General features: G+C 52.0%; 1 protein-coding gene across 1 annotated transcript in view; it reads left to right on the top strand.

Moving 5' to 3' along the window:
- LOC147668304 (talin-2-like) overlaps nt 1-13,229 on the top strand; it is a 1,432,932-nt gene that overhangs the window by 756,174 nt on the left and 663,529 nt on the right. The window lies entirely within an intron of this gene.

Raw genomic sequence — 13,229 nt, forward strand, 5'->3', positions numbered from 1 at the left:
TCTACTTTGAAAGAAGAAGACTGAAGAATCTCCCTTGTGGTTAAGGAACGACCACCCTGCACAAGCAGGCACCAATCCAGCGATCACTGACTTGCTTTGTCGACGCTCCCGCCGAAGCCCGAGTACAGAGCCCGACGAGAACCGGATTCCCAGACCTCCAACTGCCCGATCCACAGTCCCTGCAAAGCTGAGACCCGTGGAGGCGACGGGAGACCGTCCATCTTGAAAAGTCTCCGACCTGCTAACTGTGCAGCCTCCGAGGCCTCCTCGAAGCTGTGCATTAGGGATTGAGAAGCCCCAGCTACGAGCAGCATCTGCACCAAAGATCAGCCCTGCACCCTCCACGAGTTCTGCGTGGGGCCCTTTTGCATTTTCCTGCTCGCCGCGTCTGCCCGGTCACTGGCCCGTTGGCTAGTGGCCATCTTGGCGACGATCCTTTGAATTTACACCACTGGTCTCGTTGCTCCAGACTGGCCCTTGTTTCCCGCAAAAGAAGCAGCCCCTCAGACCTTGCTGGTCTGAGTAAGAAGCCAACTTCGTTTCCTGCGTGGGTTGCCTTTGCCAAGGCTTGTTGACTCCAATCCTGAGGCCAACACCGCCGACAGCGAGAGCCTTCGTGGGACAGTCCGTGCCTGACTCCTGATCGTCGTCGACGCCTCCTGGTCCACGTGGCTGCAGAGACAAGCTTCCCATCAACACCTGATTACAATGCGACATCACCGGGTTCCTTCCTGGTTACTGGCTAGTGACCCAGACTCTGTCCCCTCTGCTTTCAGGTCCTCTTCATCTTCGATCCACCCTTGGATCCACCCGGACTCTTCTCTCCTGGCCGCCTGCAGCATCTTTTCTCCAAGGCTCCATAGAGCTCCACGACGAAACCCGACACACTTTGGGACCTATGCACCCGCTTCCTTGGGTGAGGTAACGCGAGTACTCCTGTAAAGAGTAACTTTCCTAGTGTCCTAGTTTCAAGTGGTTAACTTCTAGTCTAGTCGGAAGACTCCCAAACCTTTAACTTTCCAACTTTACGCCCCCATTGACTTCTATGTGTGCACGCGTGTGCATTTAGACACTGCACCCGCATCCCGTGGGCCTCCTGCTCCCTAACTATTGTTAGCCCAGTGTAGCCCCAGCGATGCCCTAGGCCTTACCATTGTTCGTGACGTGGTTCTTATACCACTATTTTAGTATATGGTTTAGCGGGCCACCCCAGCCTATCCATATTTGTGCAACTTTTGTATGTTCTATTAAGTTACTTGTTATGCGCTTGTGCTTCTGTGCTCATAAAGAGTTCAGGGGATTGATTTAGAAATAAATACGTATATATTTTGATTATATATCCTGTGTGGTGTCCTTTCATTTGGTATAAAAGGGATTGCATATGGTAAAACAGCTGACTTCACACGCCCTCTTGAGTTTAGCCTAAGACTGCTCTGTCCATGCTACTCCTAGGATAGCTGGTCTATAAGGTTGACTTTACAACCATCACCATAAGGGTTGTTTGGACTGGTGCAAGGTGCTCACTAGAATAATGACCATCATATACCAGGCCAACTTCTCACACTGTGGAACTTTTTCAACATAGCCCAGTAAGGCCTGCAGGGGATCCGGTTCAAATGTCGAGCTAGTAAAATCCACTGATCTGCCTTGCATTTGGGGCAGCGGTGCAGACAAGTAGGCTCTATTCTTGCCAGGCTGCGCGGAGTGGTGTATGCACGGTGTAGAAATGTATAATGCTGTAGCTTGTGACGCTGACTGGGAGAGACCAGCTTGGTCTGTGTACAGCAGTAGCGCCCGGGTTTAGCAGGGATATTGTGTCCCAGGTCCTGTTCCCATGCAGCCTTGACTATATTAGTACAGTCAGGGCGCAGCGTAACACTAGCTTAGTATATGTTGGAGATAAGCAGCGTCCTCTCAGTGGAACTGATAACTAGTGTCCGAGCACAGAAATCGTCCGGCTCCATTTGGAAGGCCGGGAGCTTGTCTTGCACAGTGATATCCAGGCACCGCAATATGAAGGGATCCATGTAGGTGGCATCACCAAAACGGGTGTAGGCAGCCTGGATGATGACTTGTGTCCGTGAACAGATTCCGTAATTTATTTAGATGGAGGGCTTCTAATGTGCATTGCACTATCTTTTCCCTTGTGATTGGGAGCAACGGGTTGTACAGCAGAGAGACTGCTGGAGAATATAGTGAACACCCGCTTAAGCAGCACCAGAGTTTCCCCAAGCTCAGCAGGTTGTCGACAGGGTCTCTGGCAGACCTACGGGAAGAAGAGCAAAAAAGTGGCATATCACCGGCCTGGTCCCTCTCTGGCCTTACAGAAGGCAAGCATAAGGATACCAGTGATATGCAAATTGGCACTGCGCCGCTAGAAAATAGTTGCAGGTCTGGAACCCCAAATGCACCCTAAATCCCCCCTATCGTGAGGAAGCGTTAAAGTATCCCACCTGAACCGGGGGCTGCGGCCGGCCCAGATCAGCTTCGTCAGGAGGCTCTTTACTGTGGCCGTAATATAAACGCACCCCTATCTCTTTCTACGGGAGTAGGGTGATGCCCAGGTATTTTGCCATCTCATCACCACAGGCCAGTGGGTATTCTAGTGCACAGCGCACCGTACCATCAGTGAGGGGGAATAACTCTGATTTAACCCAATTAATGGAGAGACCAGATAGGCCACTGAATAGATTAATTTCTCATATTAGGGAGATTTGATTATTGGTAAGCTGTCTGACAAAGAGCAGGATATCATCTGCATAAATAGATATTGCAAGTAACAGTTGAGCTGCCCTTGTTGCTATTGTCGAACCAGAGGGTCCATTGACATAATAAAGAGTAGGGCCCCCCTAGCCAACAGAAATTGATCTGTAAGGGTGCTATTGACCCACAATCAGGCCACTGGTCTGAAGTGTAACAACAATATAAAATCTAAATAATTCCTGGGACGCCCCAGTTAATCAAATGCCTCCTCGGCATCCAAGAGGGCCACCGCGGCTGGCACATCAGAGGAGATCTGGTTCAACACATCGAATATGGTGCACAACTGAAGCGCTGTAGATCTGTGCGGAATGAAGCCAGTTTGTATTGGTAATATTATTTATTCCATCAATAGGGCAAGGCGGGTATCGATAACCTTGGCTAGAATGTTATCATGATTTAGAAGGGTCAACGGTCGGTAGCATGTACATTACTTAGGTGTATTGGGCTTCAAGGGCAATGTGATAACAGCCTCTCGTAGTGTAGGAGGAAGGATCCCCGCCTCCAGTGCATCATCATAAACTTCTAAGAGGTGTGGAGGAAGTTCATGCTTATAGGCCTTTGTAAGACTGCCTGTGAGGCATCTAGCCCAGGGGGCCTTAGAGCCATCTAGGGCATCTATGGTCTGAACAGTTTCCTCAGAGGAGATGGGTTTGCTAAGGAACTGCCGCTGTCAATCAGTTATCCACACCATTGCTACATCTGCTAGATATTCTCCTCTGCAGCGCTGTCAGTCAATCTTGCAGTATATAATTTCTCACAGTAACGCACCAGTTCCTGCAGTATACTGTCGCTATCCAGTACCGTTAGCTCCCTGTGTCTAGAAGCTCTGTGATATACCCACTCTATCTGTTAGGGCATAATACCTGAGCTAATGTGCGACCGGGTTCCTCCCCCTTTCTATAGCGCTGTACATATTTACCCCGGTTGGCCACCTCTCTGTGTGTGAGTTCGAAGAACTCACCCATCAGAACTGCTCTCGGGTGCTGCGAATTCCCATTACCCAATGATGTGTCAGCTTGATTGATGCAGAGAAGTTGATTCTCAATATGTTCAAGACGGGCCGAATGACCCGTAAGACACTTGTGTGTTTGGAAATACTAACCCCCCGGATATTGCCCTTGAAGGCATCTGTTTTAACAAAAGTGTACTCCACCTAAGACCTCCTTGGAGGTCCTTTCCAATGTAGAGGGGCAGGGGATAAAGGGGTGGGTCACCCCAAGTGGGTACAGTAGCTCCGCGTAACTAATGCTGGGAAGGAAAAAAAGAATCAAAATGTCAACAAGGGTCCTGCCCTGGATATTAGCCTAGTTGCTCTCAGCATCCCCCCGGCTTTGGACGGTAAGAGAAACTAGGCTAATAGCCGGGGCAGGACCCTTGAGGAAAGTGTGTCTACAGGGCGCCCCACTCCGCTTTTAGAGATACACGACACCCAAATGGTGGGTGATTCTTCACAAAGACTGCACATGGGCAAGTATTATCACTGCCCCTTTACACCTGTGTGGCACATGCTTGCCACTTATCAAATTGACTAATAGCCCAGAGAGGTACCATTCCGTTACCCTGATGAAAGCCACAGACCTTTTTGGCCCTTAGAGTAGGGCCGAAACATGTCGGTTGGAAATAGGGTCATAGGACCATAACAATCCACATTACCCGCACAATATTGTTTATTTTCCCCACCGTCCCCGCTAATAAAGGGATACCTTGGAGAAGGTGAGGAACTTTTAATCTCTAGTTAAGCCCCCTGGTCACTCTTCTAAGAAGTGCTCCCTGGAATACTGTTGAGTCCACCCTGGCCTTTGGGAGCTAGGGTGAATCCGATGATGAAGCATGACACTACTAGAGTGTATGAGGGTTATATATGTAAAAAAAGAAAATTTGCTTCCCCGCACTAGTCAGGCGGAGCTACTGTACCCACTTGGGGTGACCCACCCCTTTATCCCCTGTCCCTCTGTATTGGAAAGAACCTCCCCTGTGGTTCTAGGTGGGATGCTCTTTTGTTAAAACAGATGTACTAGGAAGGAAGTATCCCCCTCTACCATCTACAATTACGAAGTGTCCTTTAAACCCTGCGCATCCGGCAAGGACCTCTTTGTTCGGAACTTAAGTGCATTGCCCTTGAAGGCTTCCCATAGTGTGGCGAGGGTATCAACAGAGCTGGAATTAAGGGCAAAATACTCCAAAATGGAACTGTGCAGATCTGACTGAAAGTACGGATAGAATAGAGTGTTGCTAGGAAAGCGCCATAACCGCGATGGGCCTCGTGCAGAAAGCAATAGCAGCACCAATCTTATTGAATCATGATCATAGAGAGTGCAGGGTAAATGCGCTATATCAGAGATCCAATGAATGGTGCTAGTGGAGAGGAACCAGTATTCTATCCAGGTCCATATGGTGTGTGGGCCAGAGTAAAAAGTGTAGGCAGTGGCCGAGGTGGAGCACAGATGCCAGGCATCAGAGAGTATAAACGTGTCAACAATATCATGAAAGACTCTCAGGGCACTGGGCTTGCTACCCACCCGAGACCCTGTTGCGCCGTGCCCACCAATGGAATAAGCACCAAATACAGGTCCACAGCCCTAAGTATCCAATCCTTTTCCACCCAACCTATTAGAGCAGAAATCTCAAGATAAAAGTTGTGAGTGTCAACATTAGGCACATAGACATTAACCATCTTTTCGCTGTGTCTGGCCAACACTCCTGCCAGAATCACATACCTCCTACTGTCATCCATAAAACTAGCCTTGGGTGTAAACTGGACACTCTTATGAATAAGTGTGCATACACCGCCTGAATAGGAGCTGTATTAAGAGAAATATTGATGGTCTCCCCAGTACAAGGCAAATGGGCAAGTGTCCCGGGCCCAAAGGTGAGTCTCTTGCAGAAATGCTACCTTAACGCCATGCTGCGTCCGGTATGAAAGGGCCTGTTTCCCTTTGGATTGTTGAGACCTCCAATGTTCCATGTCATGCACACCAAGTCTGTCATCATTGTCTCCCTAACAGATGCCCCAATACTTAGCAGCTTTTAAAGACTGATCCCTAGGTGGTGTGCCTTCATGTCAATGTAATGGTCAGACAACCTGCAAACAAACACATAACAATAAAACTTATATAGAACTCCTCCCCCGCCATGTCACCACCCCCATCCACACAGGGATGCTGTGAATCCAGCGAATCCCAACATAATGAAAATATAAGCAAGGTGTCAATGAGTTCTGTGTTCATTTTGTCAGGTGGCAACGCCCTGGCAGGGAGAGCCCCATCTGTAAAAATTGTGTAGAAACATAGCATTGGTCAGGTTAGAAATATGACCACAAGATGCTCTTGGTAATGGCCACCAATCACAAAAGTAATCTCAAGTGTAAAAAGTCATAATCAATCAAGGTCTACGTGAGCATTAGTGTTCAGTCCGCAGGCAGTGAGTTGCTCTCCTGATGGGTGATTGGGAAGGAGCAACCAGGGGTAGAGCAGACCGCTGGTAAATATTCCTGGCTGCTTTATGCCACTTGCAAAAGTCCACCACCTCTGCTGGTGTGGCAAAGAACTTTGCCATTCCATCAATCTCTACCTTCAGGCGAGCCGGATATAGCATACTGTATTTGAGTCCCTGTTTGCGTCAAAAGTTCTTCACCTCCGCAAATTTGCATCTCGCTTCCTGCACCACCAGTGTGAAATCAGGAAATATAGTGATGGCTGACCCCGGATGGACATTATGCTCTGCTCTCGGATGAGACACAAGCTGTGTTTTGGTTGCAGAAATTGAGGAAGCGGTTTATAAGTGGGTGTGGGAGAGCACCCGGGGGCCAAACGATCCATGGCCCCCTCTACCACAAATGTGTATGTGAAGCTATGCCTGCCAAGGAGTTCTGACAGCAGCTATCAACAAAGCAGTCAGGATGGCTCATATCGGTGGATTCTGCTACACCCAAGATCTGAAAATTGGTACGCCGGAAGCGGGCTTCGAGATCTTCATTCTTGGCAGCCATTGGCTTCAACAACCGTTCGATGTTTTCAAGCCTTTTTGTGGCCAGCTCTGAGTGGTCTTTGACTTCCGAAATGCATTTGTTGCCCCATTGAGTCGCACTGTGTGATGATCCAAGCACTCGAGTATTCGATCTGGGTGGGGTGTGAGGACGTCACAGCAGGCGTCAATGGATTTGAAGCCAGTGCGTAGCTGCGCTGTGATTGCAGTGGTACCCTCCAACGATCTATCCGCACCCGCCGCCATCAGGCCCTCCACTGATTCTGATAAGGAGGGAACTGCCTGGCTAGTTTACTCTTGTCAAACTGGAGCTTCCATTGTTTTGGGATCTCTGTGCCCCATTATTGCTGAGTGGGTAGCAAAGAAGAAGCATGCTGCCTTGCAAATCATATGTCACCGCGGACCTATGGCAGAGACGCCTCCTTCCGACCATGCTCAATAGTGTGGTGTATTATTGAAGGGAGAAAGAAGAAGCATACTGCAGTTATCAAAGTGGGTGGCATAGAAAAATTCTCTTGCAGAGAAAGTGGCAGAGGGGAGGAGAAGCACACAGGGCTCCCAGATGTAAAAGGCCCCAGCGTCACAACATAATACCCCACAAAAGCTCCACGCAGGTTGTATGTCCAGGAATCAATTCAAGTGGAAAATTGTGGCCTATGGGGCCTGCCAAGCCAGAACATGTTTGTTAGTAATTTGCATGCATGTAGGACCCCCGGGTTCTGATTAGGGCTGCCGTTAACTTCACAGAGCTGCAAAGTGTGGAAGGGGAGGACACTCCAAACCGCTGTCCCCCCCCCCCGGTGGGAAACGTAGTGGACGGGTGCAGAATCGGACGGCTAAGGGCAGTGCCAGCAAGGCCCAAAAGCACAGCCCGTGTTCGTCCTAGGCCCCGGACCCAAAACAGCCCTTCTCCATGCGGCACTCCGGTGGCGCCCCCAGCCTAGTAGGGCGCGCACCGCCGTCACTGCAATCAGCTAGGCACATGGGGCAGCATGGCCGCATAGCCTAGCAGTGCCCGGCTTCGGCCTCAGGCTCACCCGCAGACCTGTCACCGCGGGGCCTCTTAGGCCAGTGCTGGGCTACACTAGCCTTTTCACCTCCTAGTCACACTCCTCACTACAAGATGGCCTCCTGAGCGGCCCAGACTTTACAGTCCTTGAATCTTCTTTGATGCTATCACGGGATACAGATGTAGAGGAAACCGACATTTAGGAGCTTACGGTGCCAGAGCTTCACGACTAGGCGGCCATATTGTTCCCTAGTGTAGCCACGCCCCATCTGAGGTGATGGTTAAGCATGACCACAGCTCAAAGAGTGAGTGTGAGGATCCACCCTCCACTGTTAGTCACAGTAGCAAGAATTAGCCAGCAAGCTTTTCCGCCCTCATTCCAGAGCCTTTAACCCTGTGGTAAATTTGTGCAAGTGATTGCAAAAGGGGGCGAGTGGATGCAATTGATTTTTGAGGACCTGGACTTATTTTTCATCATCAAAGTTTGTCCCAGACCAAGAGAGGGAAACTTGGAAAAGGAAGAAAGAAGGGAGAAAAGAAAGATATGAAAAATGGGGGAGAGCAGGAAGGAAAAATCACAAAGATGAGAATAAAAGACAGGCAGCTTAGCGTAGGGTGGTGGATTAAAGAGATAGAAGGTGGCATTAAATCTAAGCATTATAGGTGTTCAGCTGTTGTCATTTGGTAGTGCTGGCGGTGGTCCCTTAAGAGCAATCTGACCCCAAGTAACTGACAGCGAGTGGCGGTGATAAAGTTGAGTTTAAGTTACAATAACGAATTCCAGTATCACACATCAAGCCTACCACGAATGCACACAGCGACCATAATTACAACACATTCTCATTCACCACACTGACATTTATCATTACAACCCAAGCAACAACCTTGCTTTATTTTATAACACATTGTATCACAAATACACATTTATGCATGTAACTATACACATACACACACACACGCGTATCTCTCCTGCTCTCTCTCTACTGCTACGCACATATTTATGTATGTGTATATACTCATCCTTAAACCCCAAAATATCTTTGCTACCCCTCAAATCTACCGGTTGTATGACGTTACCGCGCATGCTTTTACCTCACAGTTTTTACTCAGCACAAACTTTAACAACGCAGGGCTTTACAACCAGGGCACAAGTCCTAAAAAAAGAAGTGGGGTGACGCTGACGTCGCGACTTGGAAGTGACGTCATGAAAGGTGGCTTGCCCTCAGTTGCAGTTTATAGTTATTGAGCTCCGGGTAAAATAAGTGGGGGGATGCCGTCTACCTGCGTGGTACCCCGACTCGAGCCCTGTTTACAACACACTCCATTACAACGCATTCCCCATTACAACGCAGTTACTATTCTAACTCAGGGGTGGGGGGGGCGTTACTTTGAGGAATGCGTTGTAACAGTTTGCGGTGCAAAGCCCTGCGTTGTAAAAGTTTTTGCGGAGTAAAAAATGTGGGGTAAAGGCATGCAGAGGAAAAAAATGCGGGGTAAAGGATGTTTCCCCTAAAAATCCCAACCTGTTACAATCCCTACTCTCCACCTACCCCATGGAACTTTAAAGCCTTTTGGCCTGTGCGTTGTAAATATAATGTTTTGTAACTTACTTCGTTGAAGTGATAAGTGCATTGGACTTTGGTATGCATCTGCTGTGTGGTAGTGTATTGCATGGGTGCGTTGTATTGGCATAGCAGACCCTCGCTCTGTACTTGGGTCTTTTTCTCCGCCTGCCTCCACAGTGATTTCTGGGCGGGTGTCAAGTAGTGATGGAAAGGCTGCTTCATATTCTTCTGGCACCGCCTTTGTGGGGTCCCCTTTATCGTCGTGGTGCCTGTAGAATACGTGTGGCGTCCCGTTTGCCTAGGCAGGCGTTAGGGTTATTTGGAGCAGGAGTGGCGGGTCATTGTATAAGGAAGCTGAGGGGTGGCTTGCTTATTATCTCAAGAATAAAGATTAAAAATGATATCTGATGAACTTCATTTACCAGCCTTGCGCCCTCTTGATTATGGGGGTTGTTGCAGGTTATTGTTGTTTATCCGGAACCTCAGAGTTTCGTGTCCGTTTGTCCCTGAGGCCCCCGGACGCTCCCCTGGCTGGTGGTTGTGTCCGTGCTTTGGGTCCTCTTTGCAGTATCCATGAGCGTGTGTGCGTGTCCGGGCCTGTCCATGACTCTGTGTCCCCATGTCCTGGCATCATTGCTGCATTGTCCGTCCCAGTGTCCATCTGTTAGTGTCCCTGTACCAGCGTCGGTGTCTTCATTTCCAAGTGTCCCTTTACCATTGTTACTGCCCCTGCGTCGGTGTCCTTGTTCTCGTCTCAGCAGCTGCCATTGTCCCAGTGTCATCATTTCCGTGTTATTTGAGTGCCAGTTTGTCAGTGTCTGATTGTATTTGCGCCCCAGTGATGCTGTACCCAGTGTTCACTCTCGTGTTCCAGTCTCCGCATCGCGATTCCCGTGTTCCTTCACCGGTGTATCCATGTCCGTGCTCTTGATTCATTGTCCAAGTGTCATTTTCCTGTCTCAGTCAATAGGGCCTGGGCCCAGTTTTGCCAACATGCGCCTGTCCTGGTTTCATGTCACTCCCCAGTGCTAGTGTCTGTACCATGTGTTGTAGTATCCCTGTGTCTGTGCTCTAGCATTGGTGTCACACACTCAGCAGTAGTGTCTGTGGACCTGTCCTTTTCCTCGTGTTCCTTCACTGTCTTTGAGGGTCCTCTTGCCCCAGTCTATGTGCCCAGGCAGGGTCGCGGTGACAGTAAACCTTGGCAGTGTTCCAGTGCCCAATGTCCATGGTAGTGGTCAAGTGTTGGGGTCTTAATTCTGTGTCCTCCTGACAGTATCTCAGTGTGACTGGACCTGCCTTCATTCCTCTCTCTGCCCTCGCTCCTCGCCCCTCTCTCTACCGTCGCTCCTCTCTCTGCCCTCGCTCCTCTCTCTGCCCTCGCTCCTCTCTCTGCCCTCGCTCCTCTCTCTGCCCTCGCTCCTCTCTCTGCCCTCGCCCCTCTCTCTGCCCTCAACCCTCTCTCTGCCCTCGCCCCTCTCTCTGCCCTCGCCCCTCTCTCTGCCCTCGCTCATCTGCCCTCGACCCTCTCTCTGCCCTCGCCCCTCTCTCTGCCCTCGCCCCTCTCTCTGCCCTCGCCCCTCTCTCTGCCCTCGCCCCTCTCTCTGCCCTCGCTCATCTGCCCTCGACCCTCTCTCTGCCCTCGACCCTCTCTCTGCCCTCGCTCCTCTCTGCCCTCGCTCCTCTCTCTGCCCTCGCTCCTCTCTGCCCTCGCCCCTCTCTCTGCCCTCGCCCATCTCTCTGCCCTCGCTCCTCTCTCTGCCCTCGCTCCTCTCTCTGCTCTCGCCCCTCTCTCTGCCCTCGCTCCTCTCTCTGCCCTCGCTCCTCTCTCTGCCCTCGCTCCTCTCTCTGCCCTCGCTCCTCTCTCTGCCCTCGCTCCTCTCTCTGCCCTCGCTCCTCTCTGCCCTCACCCCTCCTGCCCTTGCTCATCTCTCTGCCCTTGCTCCTCTCTCTGCCCTCGCTCCTCTCTCTGCCCTCGACCCTCTCTCTGCCATTGCCCCTCTCTCTGCCCTCGCCCCTCTCTCTGCCCTCGCTCCTCTCTCTGCCCTCGCTCCTCTCTCTGCCCTCGCCCCTCTCTCTGCCCTCGACCCTCTCTGCCCTCGCCCCTCTCTCTGCCCTCTTTCGTCCCTCTGCCCTCACTCCTCTCTCTGCCCTCGCCCCTCTCTCTGCCCTCGCCCCTCTCTATGCCCTCACCCCTATCTCTGTCCTCACCCTTCTCTCTGCCCTCGCTCGTCCCTCTGCCCTCACTCCTCTCTCTGCCCTTGCCCCTCTCTCTGCCCTCGCCCCTCTCTGCCCTCGCCCCTCTCTGCCCTCGCCCCTCTCTCTGCCCTCGCCCCTCTCTCTGCCCTCGCCCCTCTCTCTGCTCTCGCTCCTCTCTCTGCCCTCGCCCCTCTCTCTGCCCTCGCCCCTCTCTGCCCTCGCCCCTCTCTCTGTCCTCGCCCCTCTCTCTGTCCTCACTCTGCCCTCGCCCCTTTCTCTGCCCTTGCTCCTTTCTTTTCCCTCGCCCCTCTCTCTGCCCTCGCTCCTCTCTCTGCCCTCGCTCTGCCCTCACCCCTCTCTCTGCCCTTGCCCCTCTCTCTGCCCTTGCCCCTCTCTCTGCCCTCGCCTCTCTCTGCCCTCGCCTCTCTCTGCCCTCGCTCATCTCTCTGCCCTCGCTCATCTCTCTGCCCTCGCTCATCTCTCTGCCCTCGCCCCTCGCTCTGCCCTCACCCCTAGCTCGTCTCTCTGCCCTCACCCCTCTCTCTGCCCTCGCCCCTCTCTCTTCCCTCACCCCTCTCTCTGCCCTCGCTCGTCCCTCTGCCCTCACTCCACTCTCTACCCTCGCCCCACTCTCTGCCCTCGCCCTTCTCTCTGCCCTCGTCCTTCACCCCGCCCTCACCACTCTCTCTGCTCTCGCCCCTCTCTCTGCCCTCGCCCCCCCTCTCTGCCCTCGCCCCTCTCTCTGCCCTCACCCCTCTCTCTGCCCTCACCCCCCTCTCTGCCCTCGCCCCTGTCTCTGCCCTCAGTCTCCCCTCCCGAGGGGGGTTCTCTGATTCCAAGCCCTGGGTGCTCCGTGCGGTTCCCACCGCGGCCCTCTGTGCCTGTGCAGTGCTGCCAGTGCCGCGCGCCTGCGCCCCGCTGTCTCTCTGGCCTACTTCCGAGCCTGCTCAGGCTTCAATGAGCTGGTTATGGCCGTCTCCAGGGAGCGCGTCTCTAATACAGGCCATTATCATCGCTCAGTGCGCGCTGCGTGCGCAGAGCTCTTTCAGAGGGCGCTGCAGCGAGTGGTTGTGTCCTGCCAGATGTCCGGGTGCATTAGGAGGCGGCGGATGCACTGGCCAGAGGCCCCGGCTGCCAGGTCTGACGTCACACCGGTCACCGGGCCAGGCCCAGTCCGACTCTCCGCACCGCTCCCAGGTTGCTGCCGCCTTCCTTCAACTGCGGAATCTATATCCCTCCCTGCTGCCACTAAAAATCAAACGTCTACTAATTCTGGACACCAGTGCCCGATCTTATCCAGAGCGTATGAGGGGAAAATCCCACTCCCCCGTGAGATTCCAACTGGGGAACTTTCCTTTGAATAATGGGGTGGATTTTTTTTTTTTTGAGAGGCCCTCATTAAACTTATTGTTCCTACAGGCCAGAGCCATGTACTGGAACACTGTAAATCTCACCCCCACAGGCCAGGCACAGCATACAGCATGATGGACCGCCCACATTTAAAGTGCACCTCTTTGTAAGCTGCCTTTTACTATTTAACAGAAGTGCTAATTTGCAGAACTGTCGCTGTGCGTAATGCTGACGTCTTGCTCTTGCATCTTTCCTGGCTCTACATAATGCCTAGTCTAGTATTCTGCTGTGTGTATCTGAACATTGTGTGTGGTTACGCGACACCGAGCTGCGCTTCATTACTGATGCGCAGCTTCTCT

The sequence above is a fragment of the Lissotriton vulgaris genome, unplaced genomic scaffold, assembly GCF_964263255.1.
Source record: "Lissotriton vulgaris unplaced genomic scaffold, aLisVul1.2 SCAFFOLD_325, whole genome shotgun sequence".
Classification (NCBI taxonomy): domain Eukaryota; kingdom Metazoa; phylum Chordata; class Amphibia; order Caudata; family Salamandridae; genus Lissotriton; species Lissotriton vulgaris.